Below are 16,302 nucleotides of genomic sequence, written 5' to 3'. Positions count from 1 at the left end.
TACAGACAGAAGACGACGGCATGGAGGAGATGCTGAATGCCTTCTTCCAGACAAGCGAGGAGAACGCGAATGAAGCAGCACCAGAAGCCGTGCGCCTATCTCCTGAATACATGTTGAGAAAGTTGGCACGTCAACCAATCTATGAAGGCGCCAAAATATCTGTGCTTTGTACTTGTCTGGCGTTTTTGAATCTTCAGTCAGTGTACGGGTGGTCAGATGCAAGCGTCACTGCTTTGTTTAGGTACGTAATTTACAAAAGAGATTTTCCGATTGCAACGGTGATGTGCTCGGAGAGCTTTAATTTTAATTTAATGTGGCTTAAACAGGCTATTGCGGGAGCAACTTCTCCCGGCTGGCAATGAAATGCCTCTCTCCGGGCCAGACGCAAAGCAACTTCTGACCTCAGTTGGCTTGGACTACAACAAGATTCATGCATGTCCAAATGATTGCATTCTTTTTCGCAATGAATTCGCAGATTGTCTGTCATGTCCTAAGTGCGGAGCAATGCGCTACAAACAAGATGCAGTTGGCGAGACAGTGCCAGCTAAAGTGTTGCGGCATTTCCCTATTATTCCTAAGATAAAAAGCATGTTTCATTGTGGTTCCATTGCAAAGTTGATGCAGTGGCATTCTACGAATAGATCCACTGACGCAACATTTAGGGTGCCCGCTGATTCGAAGGCTTGGAGGCACATTGAAGATACTTGGCCACATTTTAAGAGTGAACCACGCAATTTGCGTTTGGGCATGGCAATGGATGGAATCAATCCATTTGGCTTGAGAAGCTCGTCATGGAGCACTTGGCTTGTGTGCCTTATCAATTACAACCTCCCGCCGTGGCTTGTTATCAAGAAGGGTCATTTGATTTTAAGCTTGATTGTACCTGGTAAGTTCAAAGCAAAAAACATGGATATTTATCTAGCTCCACTAGTTGACGAGCTCCAGGAGTTATGGCATGGAATCGACATAGCAGATGCAGTTGAACCAATAGGACAACATCATGCAAGGATCCATGGACTTCTTATGTGGATTATGCATGATTGGCCAGAATACGGAGAAGCTTCTGGTAATGGTTTGCCTTGGCCTGATTCATGCTTTGATATATGCAGGACTAACAACTTCGGGATACAATGCATGTCCAATTTGCGGGTAGTCTTTGGATGTGCGCTATTCTACCTCTCTTTGAAAGACAATTTATCAAGGCCACCACTGTTATCTTCCAGATGGCCATCACTTGTACGAAGGCCAGCTTGGTCGAGTCGAATGTCGTCCTATGCATGTACAAGAGTGGCGTCGCCGATGGGAGCAACATGAGGGGCAACCTGTTCCAGGAATGAAACGTTTGTCCATTCTCCATACATTGCCGTATTGGGGTGATCTACTAATTAACCATTTGCTGGATCCAATGCATATATTCAAGAATGTGGGAGAGCTCCTCTGGAAGACAATCATGGGAATGAAAGACAATCGAGCTTCACGAGATGATTTGCAGTCGGTTGGAAAGATGCCAGAGTTGTGGCCTTTCACCAATGCAGCTGGTCAAACAAAACTTCCAAGAGCGCCATGGGTATTGCTAAAAAACGAAGAGCGACAAGTGAAAAGGGTGATTTCAGAGTTCAGGATGCCAACAGGATATATGCGATGTCTCAAGACAGCATTCACCCGTGACGATCAACTGTTAGGGTTGAAATCGCACGACTGGCATAAGTTCTTCCAATTGAGATCAAGGGGTGTTTAACGGAGGAAGTGCGGACCTGCATATACAAGATTTCAGAGCTAGTGCGGTGGATCTCTTCCAAGGAGATACGGGAGGAATCTATTGCAGTCGCAAGGGCTAACTCCATTGAGGCAGTTTGCATGATTGAGAAGTATCTACCCACGAGCTGCCTAACTATCCAAATGCACTTGCTCATCCATGTAGTAGATGAGGTTGCAGTGGCAGGTACATTCCACAGCCGTTGGATGTTCTTTCTAGAGCGGTTCATGAAAACACTTAAGGGTTTTGTTCGCCAAAAAGCGCATCCAGAGGGGAGCATGGCAGAAGGATGGCTGGTGCAAGACTCTCGTATTGACGAACGAATTTCTATCCATTTCTGACCCAGAAATGCCTTGACTGTGGAGCGATGAGGAGGATGCAAGACTGGTGGGAGAGGAGCCGCAAGGGCAAGGGGTGCCGAAGAAAATGAACCTGGCCATGCGAGAAAAGATCATGAAGTTCTGTATACTAAATTAAGCACCGATGCAAAAATGGCTTGAAAGGTACGGAGAAGAGAAAGAGAGACGCAATCTAGAGCGACAGGATTTCAGGCGAAGTCGAACGACTAGAGGCTTACCCTTGCGAGACTATCTCGCTCCTCTACCTAAATTCCCTACAATGGCATGGTTGGACAAGACAGTGAGAGCAGCTCGACAGATCGGAGAACCCATATCTCTAGAAGAGGAAGAGCTGGCTATCGGATGTGACTGGAAGTATCATACATACATGGCATTGTGGTCACATGGAAAGCATTTCAGAACACAACAAATTGACAAGAGAAGAAACACATTTGACAGTGGGGTAATGGTTAGTTTCATGCAAAAGAGCAGGGCCAGTGCTAGAGACACGAATGAGAGCAATGGCAACCTGGATTACTGTGGTCTGGTGTCAGATATCCTGAAAGTAAGCTTCAGGCGGTTTGAGATGTTTTTGTTGGATGTGAAGTGGTTCAAGGTGATTACTTCTGGTCGCAATGCAACGGTACGCAGAGATGGAAACAAACTTGTGCAAATAGATTCTACAAAGACTTGGACAGATGCGAGCGACACATTTGCTCTCCCCGAACATTGCGAGCAAGTGGTCTTTGTACAGGACCCTCGAGAGCGACAATGGTGGTTTGTGGTTCAAGTTGCTCCAAGAAATAAAGAAGTATTTGAAGGGCAAGATCTCCTGGAGGAAAGTCAGTCAGACGACGTCCATACTACTGTGACATTAGATGAGATGGACAAAGGTATGGTAGAGGAAGCTGACAGATATACGAGGGATGACGCAGACGAGCCAGAATTGACACTTGTAGATGAAGATGCAATGGATGAAGACAATCTGTCAGAACGAGTTGGGACAGAGTTATGTTTGCAATTAGAGATAGACGATGATACGGTGCAAGATCATATCGATGATGCCTCACTCGTCGAGGCCTAGGCCTGTAAAAGTTTGTGTGAAGACTTTGATTTAAAATTAAGCTTAAAGTTAATTTAAACAACTGTGTTCTGACTCTTTATTTTACTTTCTTTGTGTAGGACTTTAGTATGGCAGACGAGATTCCAGATCCCGCTTCCATGAGTGCAGATGCATTCATGGGCTTCGTTACACGGATGACGCCTGCTCAGATGGCAGAGGCTTCTCAGTACTGAGTAGCCAGAGACACGGGTACTACGCCTCCGGGCTTCACACCCGAGGATCCGACGCCTAGGGGGGGGACGCCTATGGGGTTCAGGACGCCTATGGGTACGACGCCTTCTTCTCCCATCACGGCCGCTTCGACACCTAGGGGTGGGGCAGAGGCGGGTACATCCTCATCTCCGCAGCACAGGCGGGTACATCCTCATTTCAGGACCGTCTCGCCGAAGCCTTCGGGCATCCCATACGAGACGTGGCTGCAGATCAGGGAGGATGAGCGGACAGCGGCCACGTGGTTCAGACAGCAGCGTGAGGCCGCGCAGGTACGACAGATGACTAGGGGGACATCTCATCTTGGCAGCGGAGGCTTCGACACCTTTCGCTATGAGTTTGTGAGTTTCTAATCCAATCTTAACTATGGCGTTTTTTAAAACGCGATGAATTATGTATTCTTATTACTTTGATTTTTTGTATAAACGCAGAATCTTGCGATGCATCGAGCTCCATCACGCGAGGAGGAGTCAGATGGATATCGCAGAGGTATCTATGAAGTACTGAATGATCTTGAAGCTTCAGGAGAGCCTGTAGACTGGGAGGCCTTACAGTCTCGCTAATCGCTTGAGGTGAGACGTTAATATGTGTGAGTTGATTTAATTAAGTTAGTATATGTGAAGTAATATCAATACTAATTTTGTGAGTTGTCATATGTGCAGGTTGCGATGCCTAGTCATTAGTGGACGAGATTTCATCTATATGCTTTGTGAGACACAGACACGCTTATGTGTGTCTTTTTTGTACAAACAGTTAGTGTTCAGACAGTTATTGTTTCCCTTATGGTTATGATTATTGTCGTCATTGTCATTGTATAGACAGTTATTGTTTCTCTTTCTGGTTATGCTTATGGTTATTGTTAATTTTGTTTATGGTTATGGTTATCTGCATTATGGTTTTGATCAAAGTGGTTATAGCTGGTTATGGTTTTAAGTTATGGTTATGGTTCGTTATGGTTATGCTTTTAAGTTATGGTTATGCTTTTAAGTTATGGCTATGCTTTTCAGTTGGTACGGTTGCCTTTCATTGGCCTTAAATCTCATGTGAGATCCTACATGGATAGCATGTAGGAGGCGTATATATGATATGGTTTTTTTTGAAAAGTTTATGTAAAAACAAAGGGAACTCTGCCGAAATTTCTGCGCGTGTTGCTTGCTTTCTTGGGCAGAGGACAGGAAGTCTGGCTGTGGCTGTGTCCATCTTTTAACTGGGCACAGGCCAGGCTACCTGCCCTCTGTCCAAGAAAAAAAATTTCTGCTATGGTCGTCGCTATGTGCGTCGCTATGCGCGTCACTAAAGCGACTGGTTTCACAGCGACGCGCATAGCGACGGGCCGCGTCGATATCTGCATCGATAACACGTTTTTTTGTTGTAGTGCAAGATTTTTTTTTTACGTGGTACAATTCGACAAGGTCGATTATCTGTGAATGCTCGACAAGGTCGTCTTTCTTTTGCTATGCCATTGTAAATTGGCAAGAGTATCTGTTAGCTATACTCCATGGGTCCTTATGTGAAGCAAGGCTTCCCTTTTGGTATTTGGCATCACGGTTTCCACAGTTTGGAATATGCTCTTAGCGTACAAACTTGGAAAAACTTGCCAAGATGTTTGCCGGTTTTTACATCCCACGAGGGTGTATATGATACATACGCTAAGTCACTCGAGCAGTACATATGGCTATGAGCCAAATTTGAGAAAGCTTCTTCCTTATGGATTACTCAAAACATGGTCGCCGCAATTCTGTCAGTAAATTTCAAGTTCTGCTTGTCTCTTCTGTAATTTAACCTTTTATTTGAAAAAAGATTTTTCAAATGTACTCCAAAGCAAAGTGCTTTGTTAATTTTCATGCAAAGCAAGGCTTCTCTTATGTGCCACATTTTTATCAATTGACTTTAGATCAATGATAATGGCACACATCTTTGGCACTACGTGGATATAAGTTCACAGTTTATAAAACAACGCATTGTGATGTATCCATGCCAGTGTAATCGTGCAAGGCAATGTAATCGTGAAAGGCACGTATAACAAGATCTCACATGGTGGATACTATCATTGAAGCCAAGGGCTTATTATTCTATTGTTTGCTATGTATGCATGGCATACGAGTACGACTCCATGGATTTTGTGTTTTGATCGCTTGACGTGGATCTTCCTGAAAATCAAACTTTTGATTTTGAGCCACTACAAAAGATCAGTTCATTATCGGTGCCAAAGTATTGATGTCATTGGCGGGCGTTGATATATGCATTGCTAAACTAGAGGGAGATCCTTTTTTTTTTAAATCAAAGTTTAAAATCCATACACTTATTTAGATGCGTATACCGATGAACTTTCCAAGGCTTGTACTGACACCTCCACCAATGCGCATTCCGATGCCTATACCAATGCCATCTGCAAAACAGAAAACGTGGGTTCATTTCTACATTTATGCTTCACTTTTCCTCTTCTCCTCCTTACTTCTTTGTTGCTAATCTCCACCGTAACTACAGATCTGCAATGTTGGGGCTTACCCGGCTTAGGATTTCCACTCATACACCCTCCTTCGATAAAAAGGTAAGCTATTTTTTTAGGCTTATGGTAGATTGATTGTGTATTTGTGTGTGTGTGTGTGTGTGTGTGTGTGTGTGTGTGTGTGTGTGTGTGTGTGTGTTTTTCTTGCAGGTTTTGCAACAATCTCCCAAGCTCTTACGGCTCACATAGGTCGAATGTGAGTGCTCTATCTTTTCCTTTTCTTGCATACACACACACACACATGCACATAAACACATAAATAAATACACATGAACATATATTTGCACATAATTACACAAACTACGCGTGCACACACATTTTCAAATAAAATTAAATTTAAAAAATGTATTAATTTTGTTATTTTCTAATTTTGACTAAATGTTATCTTTCACAAACAAATATACTGAAATTTCTTAATCATAAATATTTAATAAAACAAAAAATATTTAGTTGTTTTAGTTTAGATTTATTTATAATTAATTTTTTTATATTTATACAAATTTATTTAAAGTTTACTTGGTACTTTTAAATTGTGACTTGCCGTAGGTCAAATGGTTAATTATGTGTTGGGGGTACCATCGTAGCATAGTTCCAATGACCAACAATAATTGTCAATCCATAGTGATAAGCTACCCAGCTAGGACATGGAGACACTCACATGATTAGTGAGCTAATCATGGCAACAAAAACGGTGACTCTATGAGGTGAGCTTCTCGACCTATGTAGGAGCTAAGCCACAATAATTGGCAATCTCCACATCCTCTTCTCTTCACCTCAAATCAATCTAATCACACACTTTAAGTTATTGCAACAATGCACATGTCACTAATCCCATCATGCAACACACTAATCACACGTGCACAAACATAGATCTATTGATCATCTGCACTCCAACCAAAGCTACATGCACACTCAAAGAATAGAGGGCAATCACAAAAGATTAGAGCGGAGCAATCACAAAAGATTAGAGCAAGATTAACCATTAGTTAGTTACGATCTGGTAAACCCATGATGAAATCCACAAAGATACTTTCCCATTTACCATGCATCTTTGAGTAGTCTGAAGTGCTCTCTGAATATTTTGAATCTGACATCTCTATTTGTGAGTACCAACTTGTAATAGCTATCTGAATACATCCAGCTCATTTCAATGATCGATGTATCGACATCATAACAAAGGTCGTCGTTATAGAGAGCATATGCATTGTTCATTTCAAGTTTGTCTAGTCTCAAGTATATTTTGCAATTACAAAGGGGGGAGTAAGGGGATAGCTTCACAAAATTGATGATTGTGTTTGCCAAGCCTAGGGTAAAACTGTGCAGGCCAAGCGCCAAGACCCACATGCGGTCAAGGGGTGCCATCTTTAATGAGTTAGCAGTCTACATATGGTGAGGTTGGGTGGAGAGTTTCATGTGTGAGTCCCTGCAGCTTATATTGGTATCAGAGCTCAAGAGAGAGGGGATCTATGGAGGAGGGGAAAATCTGCCTTCCACGGCTTTGCATGCATGCATGCATGCATGCTCTCTCTCTCTCTCTCTCTCTCTCTCTCTCTCTCTCTCTCTCTCTCTCTCTCTCTCTCTCTCTCTCTCTCTCTCTCTCTCTATAGCTCATCACTGAAAAGAGGAGAATTGAGTGTGGAGGTTAAAGACACATTGCTAGCATTGGAGTGAGAAGGATCCTTCATTTTCACATGGCTCCATACTTTGGAGTATGTTTCATCATGCTCATAATTGCCCTTTAGAGATTCCAAAAACTCACTTTGAAGTTATATGAAGAAAAGAGAGATCTCAGGCTTACGGCTAAGAGCATCAGCTACCATATCGTCCGTTACAATATTGGAGCTTTACATCATACTCGTGAATAATCTCAATCCACTTGGCCTTTTGACCCTTTAAATTGGCTTGTTGTGTGAACCATTTTATACTTTTATGGTTAAACACAATCTCAAATTGAGCCCCATACAAGTAATGCCGGCACGTTTTTAAAAGAGACACTATTGCATAGAGTTTTCATTCGTAAGCAGAGTAATTTAGCTATGCAGAATCAAGCTTCTTGTTTTCAAATGAAACTGGCCTTCCCTCTTGTAGAAGGAATGCTTCGATAGCACAATTATTAGCATCCATTTCTAGCACAAACAGTTTTATAGGGTAAACCATTTTATACTTTCATGCTCAAACACTATCTCAAACTGAGCCCCATACAAATAATGTCGCTACGTTTTTAAAGGAGACACTATTGCATAGAGTTCTCGTTGTTAAGCAAAGTAATTCTCTGGTGCAGAATCAAACTTATTGCTTTCAAATGCAATTCGTCTTCCCTCATGGAGAAGAACTGCTCCAACAGCACGATTGCTAGCATTTTTTAAACAGAAATGATTTCATAGAGTCCACAATAGCTAAAATAGAAGTTGTAGCTAATGCATCCTTAAGAGCATTGAAACTTTGCTATTGAGCTTCTCCCCACTAAAACGTTTTCCCCTTGACTTTCAATTGGTCCGTCATTGGAATAGCAATAAGGGCATAATTTTTAACAAACCTTTGGTAAAAACCTAAAAATTCTAAGAAAATCTATAACTTTTTCACATTTTTGGGAGAAGGCTATCTCCTAATGACATCCACTTTGGATTTATCCATATGTAGCCTAATAAATGAAATCACATGCGGCCCCAAATTTTGAACTTCCTCCTTGAGAAATCACACTTGAGTTCCTTGGCATGTAACTTGTTTTGCCATAACAAACTACCATCCTATTGGCATCCACTTTAGATTTATCCATATGTAGCCTAATAATTGAAATCGCATGCCCCAAATTATGAACTTCCTCCTTGAAAAAATCACACTTGGAGACCTTGGCGTGTAACTTGTTTTTCCGTAACAAGAAACCATCCTTTCTTCACCAACAAGATGGGAGAGACCGATGGTGAAGAACTAGGTTGTATAAATTATCTAGCCTTAGAAAGACTAGGTGGTTTACTTATGAACTTATTGCTTGTAAACATATCTATGCCATGTTGCACAACACATGTCGACAATAATCCTAGTGCAAAATCATCTTGAAACACTTTCTTGTATTCTATTAATAATTCTAACAGTATTTGCTTGTTTTGGTGAGAGAGAAGCAGTCATAGTTGGAAGAGAAAAGAGAGAATAATGCGGCATTGAGGAATTGTTATTTAAAACATTATCAACATTTGGCAAAAAATGACACAACGAGTAACACAAAAAGAGTTCTTCTATTTCATCTTGAGAAGAGAGCGTCATAATTTCGGTTGTACAAATCAGTGGTGAGAAAGGAACATCCTTCTCCCCACACAATCGTACATACATGACATTGGATTTGAACATCAAATTATTATTCTCATAGCTACACTTTAACCTATGTAACCACTCTTGACTATGGACCACATTTGTCCTATTCATATTCACGACTTGGAAATTCAAGGACGTGTGATACCCTTGAATCTCGAGTGGTACATGCTTTACTTGAGTATCCCACACCTAGCTTGGCATCATGAATGTTAATCATCACTACCTTGTAACAACAGGAACTAGGATTCGGGGGCAAATTGAGCCATTTCAATAAGCATAAGACACTATTGGAGTATATTTCACACTATCGTGATCTAGTTCTCAAGCTAGTCACGTCTAGATACCTTTTCAATAGGTGTGTGGATTCATATGTGGTTAACACCAAAGTTTAAGAAGCATGTTAAAACCTAGGACCCCAAAATGCTTGAGGAGGATATAGTGCAAGCACACATAGAGGACAATTGCGATGAAAAAACGTTATATAACACTCATGTGTTTGACACTGTACATGCAAATGCATGAACACAACATGGACATAATAAGAGGAAATTTATAGTAGCTACATTTGATGTGTCCAAGAAGCCCAATGGGCCCTAGGGGCCATCTATTTAGTGAAGAGTTTGAGAATGCTAAAAAGGAAAAGTTACGTACGTTTTACATGTTTAGGAAGTGGACACAACAAAAAAGATTATCCCAAGGGAAAATTTGCTACCCACGATAAAGAGAAAGCAGTGCACAACGGTGCAATTGTTGTCTCTCAAGTCCTCCTCCCATTTTTCCAATGTAAAAGTAATACACACCAAACCGGTGCATGGCTGCTATATCACAACCTCAATGTGGACCTTTGGTCCACATGAGCTGGTGTGCATGCATGGGTTTATCCAAGGTCACAAGGTGAGAATCTTGACCTAGACGATGGTGATTTTCACAAATTCATTAATTGTCCCATGCATACCAATTATTGTCTGCATTTGTGGGCAAAAATTCCTTATTGAACAACATCCTCAAAGGCTACCCAAGTTTGTGGTATGATGGACATCCACCATTTGTAGGCCTTACCCTCTAGTGTCAGACTTGTTTGCAGGCCTTAACTCCATCTGGAGTGCGATCAAGATCGTGAATCCCATCCCATTTGCTTAGGAATGTATTCATAGTATCTTTGTTGTGCTCCTTTTCCTCTCCTCTAAAAATTGGTGGCTTGGTATTCTTTAACAATTCTTTTTGAGAGAGAAGGTGCAACCCCTCCAGATTGGATCCTTGCTCTTGCAGACCAGGGGTGCTCTTGCTAGGCACGGGTGTCATGAAAACCATAGTTTCACTACAAGAGGTTGTGTGCTCTTGTGACGCTCTTAGCGACGGAAATACACTGGGTTTTTATAACCCCCGGCGTCGCTAAAACCGTCGCTAACAGCGTCGCTACGAGAGCGTCGCTATCTGCGTCGCTATAGGCGTCGCTATATAGCGACGCTCATAGCGACGCCTATAGCGACGCTCTCACAGAAGAGTATAGCGACGCATATAGCGACGCTACAGAGCCATAAATAGCGACGCTTATAGCGACGCCTAAGAGAATATTTTTTTGGTGGCAGGGCATTGAATGCCCTGCCACCCATCAACCATATTGTACTTGATTCACTTTTTAAAAAAAGTGCAAAGGTAAATAATAGACCCAAAATAGTCACCGACAAGACGCATTGTTTGCAAAATTGACAATTGTACACATCATAGACAAACTGAATTGATTGGCAAATGTAATAATGACAATTGTACAACATCATAGGCATAAAGAATTGATTGGCAAAAGGAATTGCGGTGACAAATGTAATAATATACATGGTTCAAAAAGACGTATAAAATCCGTCTCATGATACATAAGCTATGAGAAACCCTAAACTAATGCTATCTAGCTACGGCTAAACTGACGACGTCTAATCAGACGTCTCATCGCGTCCAAGCGGCGTATCTGTCGGATTCTGCAAAAGAAGACAATAAGACAGCTTTCAGTAAGTATAAACATATAACGACATTTATAAAACAATACAAAAAATAAAAAAGAGTAAACCCTAATACTAACCATGCCACCGCGAGAACTGAGAATGTCCATCAGGGCGTTTAAGCCCTTCCTGCCTGCGTACTCGCGCTCGTACGGTGTGGGATCACGTCCTGTCATCGACCACTGTCAAAACATACAAAGATTTCATTATGTTAGAACTAAAAAACTCATAAACCCTAAACTATCGAACATGCATAAAGAGCAATGTGAAAAGACTTACAAAATCGGCCTCAAATGATGCCCATCCACCGCTCCCCAAGTGGTGCGAGCTCCCTGCCTCTACTCGCGCTCTGGCTGCATCCTTTTGTTGCTTCCACTTGTCAGGATTCTCGCGCGCTGCTTTCTTCGCATTCTTCCAATCTTCTTTGGCCAGCCAATCTGGCCTATTCCACCCATTCTTGATTGCTTTTTGCACTTCGGAACGCTTGTGTTTGCAGTATTCGCGCATTCGAATCTTCATCAGGTCTTCATTGAAGCGCTGATCCCGTGTTGGAACGGGAAACTCATCATGAAGTATGCTGATGACTCTGTTTTTTAAATCACTTGGTACTTCACTCCATTTGTTTAGTATATAGTGTCTAAACAGCTGAGAGCAAAGACCACGCATGCGCGAGATCACCTTCTTGCCATCATCATCCATGATGATGCCGCCGCTGATGTCGACGGAGTAAGGCAAGCCCTCTGGCCGGTGACGCGTGAACCTGGGTGTCCCGGCAGGGGTCTCTAGCGGCGTGTCGATGGGGGTACGGACGTCAGGTGTCTCCACCGGCGTCTGGGCCCCGAAGCGAGGAGTGTCGAGTGGGGTGGCTCCTGGCGGAGTAGGTAGAGGTGTGTAGCTTCTAGGAACAGTCAGCCGTGCAAAACCTGGCGTAGATGGCGATGCTGTGGCAGGTGTGGGGGCGGGCAAAGAAGGGGAGGGTAAAGAGCCTCGTCGAACACGAGGCGGTGTGGAGGCATCGGTGGCGGAATCCCCACAACAACCGCCACCGCCACCACTAGAGCGCCGGTGTCTAGACGAGTGTGACGCTCGTCTCGTCGACGCCGAAGCTTCGGAGCGCGCCGAATGCTCCGAAAGAGAGGGAGATGCGGATGGTGTAGGAACGCGCGATGATGCGCCAGAGCGATGACGCTCCACGTACCACTGTCTCTGCTGCGGTGACAAAGAAGAAAGAAACTCCTCATCATCCATACCTGCATTAAACACACGAATATTTAAACTTAATATTGAATGAATAGAGTAGACAATGACGCAAAGACCATTAAATACAATGACGTAATGACGCATATAAATACAATGACGCAATGAATCGAGTGGTAGAAGAGGCAAGTCGAAAACTCAGAATTTTCAATCAAAAGATGTGAGCGCGAGTAGAAAAGAGCGTTACACACCATGGAAGCTACTTAGAGAGCTAGAGCTTTTACAGCACGGAGCAAAATTGTTCAAATACAATATTTGTGGCTTTAAGAGATCTCTCTCTCATCCTCGCATAACTCAGCATAACTTCCTATATCTATATAGAGCTCTCCGTTTAAACACATATCCTCTGTTTCATTTTGTAGCTCCTCTGCATGCACCCCATATAGAGTAGTAGCATCTTGATGCTCGTCTGGCACCACCGCAGCGGCTTCTGATTGAGCATCTTCTCTGATCTCCTCCATTGATGTCGTTGTGATTGGCACATGGTAGCCTTCATACGTCCTTGCACTACGAGGGGCTACCTCTATGACGTACCACCAGTTTGATGTAGACTTTGTAGGATGAAATACTACCTGCCAGAGCCACATAACTTACATGAGAGCTTTCAAGCACATAACTTGTAAAAGGGGGATGTTAACTATTTATATACTTACTTGTTCACAATGCTCGGGTAGTACGAAAGTGTCTCTTAGGTCAGTCCATTTCTTAGTAGAATCCACCTCAAGAAAACCAGACTCTCCTCTACGCACAGTAGCGTTTCGACCCTCCATGATTATCTTGAACCATTGCACGTCGAACAAGTCGACAAAAAATCCTCTGTAATCGATCCTCAAAATCTCTTGCAGCGTGCCGAAGTAAGTGAGTTCCGCCACCACGGGATCTGCATCAGAGGAACGTCGTCGACTAGACTGTTCAAATTTTGCCATGATTCCACAATCTTGAGTAAAACGCTTTTTGTCGATTCGTTCCACCCTAAAATGTCGACCTTTACACCATGCTGCTGTGTATGACTTATACTACAACGAACAAAGATTATGAGTGGCCGTTCAAACGTTTATAAATAAAGTCACTTGCTAGTCGTACATTGCAAACTTACCTTGGTCGCGCAACCCCGAGAGTACTCCCACTCTTCTTCAGTCACTTCGTCACCGCATTGTTGTGCGCTTTTCAATTGGTTGTGCAACCATCTTAAGCTCATGAAGGTTGGTAGGCTCTCCAGAACCGCTGGATAGTGCATCGGTGGTCGTCTTCCCCGTCTCCACTCGATTCGTGCCCTTTGTCGCTCTTGCTTTGCATCCTCATATTGTGAAATCCACTTTTGCATCACTGGATTGTGAAGCATGCAAAATCGGTTGATTTTAGCCTCTAGATCTTCCGTCATCTTCTTCTCAACACCGAGATTGCACATGACAATCCCAGATATGCGCTCATCATCTATGGTTCGCCATAGCGTGTCCCGAGATTTATCAAATCCGTCTAGCCACTCTCCAATGTACACTAGGGACTCTGATACCAACCAACCTTCTGCCATGCTACCCTCCGGACGTGCCTTTTGACGCACATATCCCTTAAGCGTTTTCATGAAACGCTCTAAGAAGAACATCCATCTGGAATGAACTGTGCCAGCTATTTCCACCTCATCAACTATGTGAATAAGAAGATGCACCTGAATGGTTAGCATTGTAGTAGGAAAATGTTTCTCAAACATGCACACAAGCTCCGCAGCATTTAGTTTGGCGAATGGTATGGAGTCTACGTCGATCTCCTTTTGTGAGATCCATTGCACCAGCTTTGCAAGTTTGTAGATTGTGTTACGGATGTCGAGAGACAAACATCCCTCAATGGCAACCGGTAAAATAAACTGTAAAGTATGTGCAGCAATGATATTAAAGTCCACATTTTATGCAATGATATTAAAGTCCACTATGAACGTACCTGACACATTTTATGCCAATCGTGTGACTTCAAACCGGTAAGCTTTCCTTCTTTAGTAAAACACGTTCGGAGCGAGTGCATTACGCCAGTGGGGGTCCGCAAAGATCGAATGGCCTCTTTTACTTTGCGTTCTTGGGCTCCTGTGAAAATCCATGGTGCTTTAGGAAGTTTTATCGATCCATCAGACGCTGTTTGCGGCCAATATTGCTCCATACGATCCACATTTCTAAGGTCAACTCTGGCTCCCAAAGTATCTTTCTTGCCGGTCAAATGGTCCCATAGTAGATTACCCACATTCTTGAATATGTGCATTGGATCGAGCAAGTGATTGATCACGAGTCGGGGCCAGTATGGTAACTCGTACCATAGAGATAGTCTCTTCATCCCTGGAGGCAATCCGTCATCGCACATCTCCTTCTGCTCTAACCATGCTTGTGCAGACATCCTTGGTGGCTCTCTTCCCAAAAAGCCGTCGCGTAACACATGATTCTCCGGAAGATACGCTTGATGACCTTCGTAGATTTGCTTATTCAGTGAGGGTGCCCTACGTGCATTCAGTCTAGGTCCACATGTGACACATGCTCTGTATCCGCTTGTTTGAAGCCCTGCATGTATACACATGATAATAGATCAACTATGGGGAAAAACAAGATTTACAGTGTCTGAGAGAGGAGTGTCAATAGATCACCTGAGCATTCTGTTAGCCCGGGATAGTCATGCATGGTCCACATTAGAATACCTCTGATCAAAGCATTCCGTCGTCCTGTGTGTCGGCTCATATCCACCACCTCTATGCCAATCCACAATTGTTGTAGCTCTTCCAATAGTGGACGAAGATACACATCCATATTCCCCACTTTATATCGCCCTGGCACAATCAAGATTAGCCATAGGTGCCCCTTCTTCGTAGTCAACCACGGGGGAATGTTGTAGTTGACGATGACAACGGGCCATACACTGTAAGATGTTGATCTTTGACCAAAAGGATTTACGCCATCCATAGCCAGGCCTAAGCGCAAATTTCGAGCTTCCCCGAAGATTTATTCTCCTCATGCCATGATGCTAGGGCGGCCATGGACTTACATTCGAAGAAATGCTTGATGCGAGGAAGCAAAGGAAAATGTCGCAAAACCTTTTGTGGAATTTTTGTCCCGTGGAGATCTACTCGATATCTTTCGGAATCACATTTCGGACACTTCTCCATGTCTGTGTATTCCCCTCTGAAAAGAATGCAGTCATTAGGACAAGCGTGGATAGAATTGTAATCCATCCCCAAGTTTCGCAAAATCTTTCTTGCTTCATCTCGGGAATCTGGCATCACATTGTCAGCTGGTAGAATGTGCTCTTTCAGCAATCTACACAACATAAAAATATGATACAGTCGTGTAAAAATCTATCAGATCATTATACATTTAGAGTTCTATTAAAGTAAACTAATTGTAATAGATCACCTGAAAAGCGCTGTGACGCTAGTGTCACTCCATCCAAACTTTGCCTGCATGTTGAGAAGAACCAGGAGTGCTTTCAATCTAGACATACGTGCTCCATTATACAATGATGTATCGGCTTCACTTTTCATATCATCATAGATAAGCCTTTCTGAATCCATGATCGTCTCGATCATTTCATCAATCTCGGGCTCAAACATTGTCTCGTTGGGAATGTGCTCTGCATGATCATCCCCCGAGCTGTCAGAGGCTACATCTTGTGGCCTCACATATGCTGCTTGACCAAAGCGCCTGCGAATACGTCTATTGGGTTGCAAGATTGCTGCTTGTTGGCCAGCGTCAGAGTCCGACGAGTTATAATTGGCAACAACTCGATCTATAATAGATGGATCGAACTCGCCAAATTCGCGAACGTGCTGCAAA

Source organism: Adiantum capillus-veneris, chromosome 14 (genome assembly GCF_014529385.1).
Source record: "Adiantum capillus-veneris isolate H3 chromosome 14, ASM1452938v2, whole genome shotgun sequence".
NCBI classification, from domain to species: Eukaryota; Viridiplantae; Streptophyta; class Polypodiopsida; order Polypodiales; family Pteridaceae; genus Adiantum; species Adiantum capillus-veneris.
Note: the sequence above shows the minus strand (reverse complement) of the source record.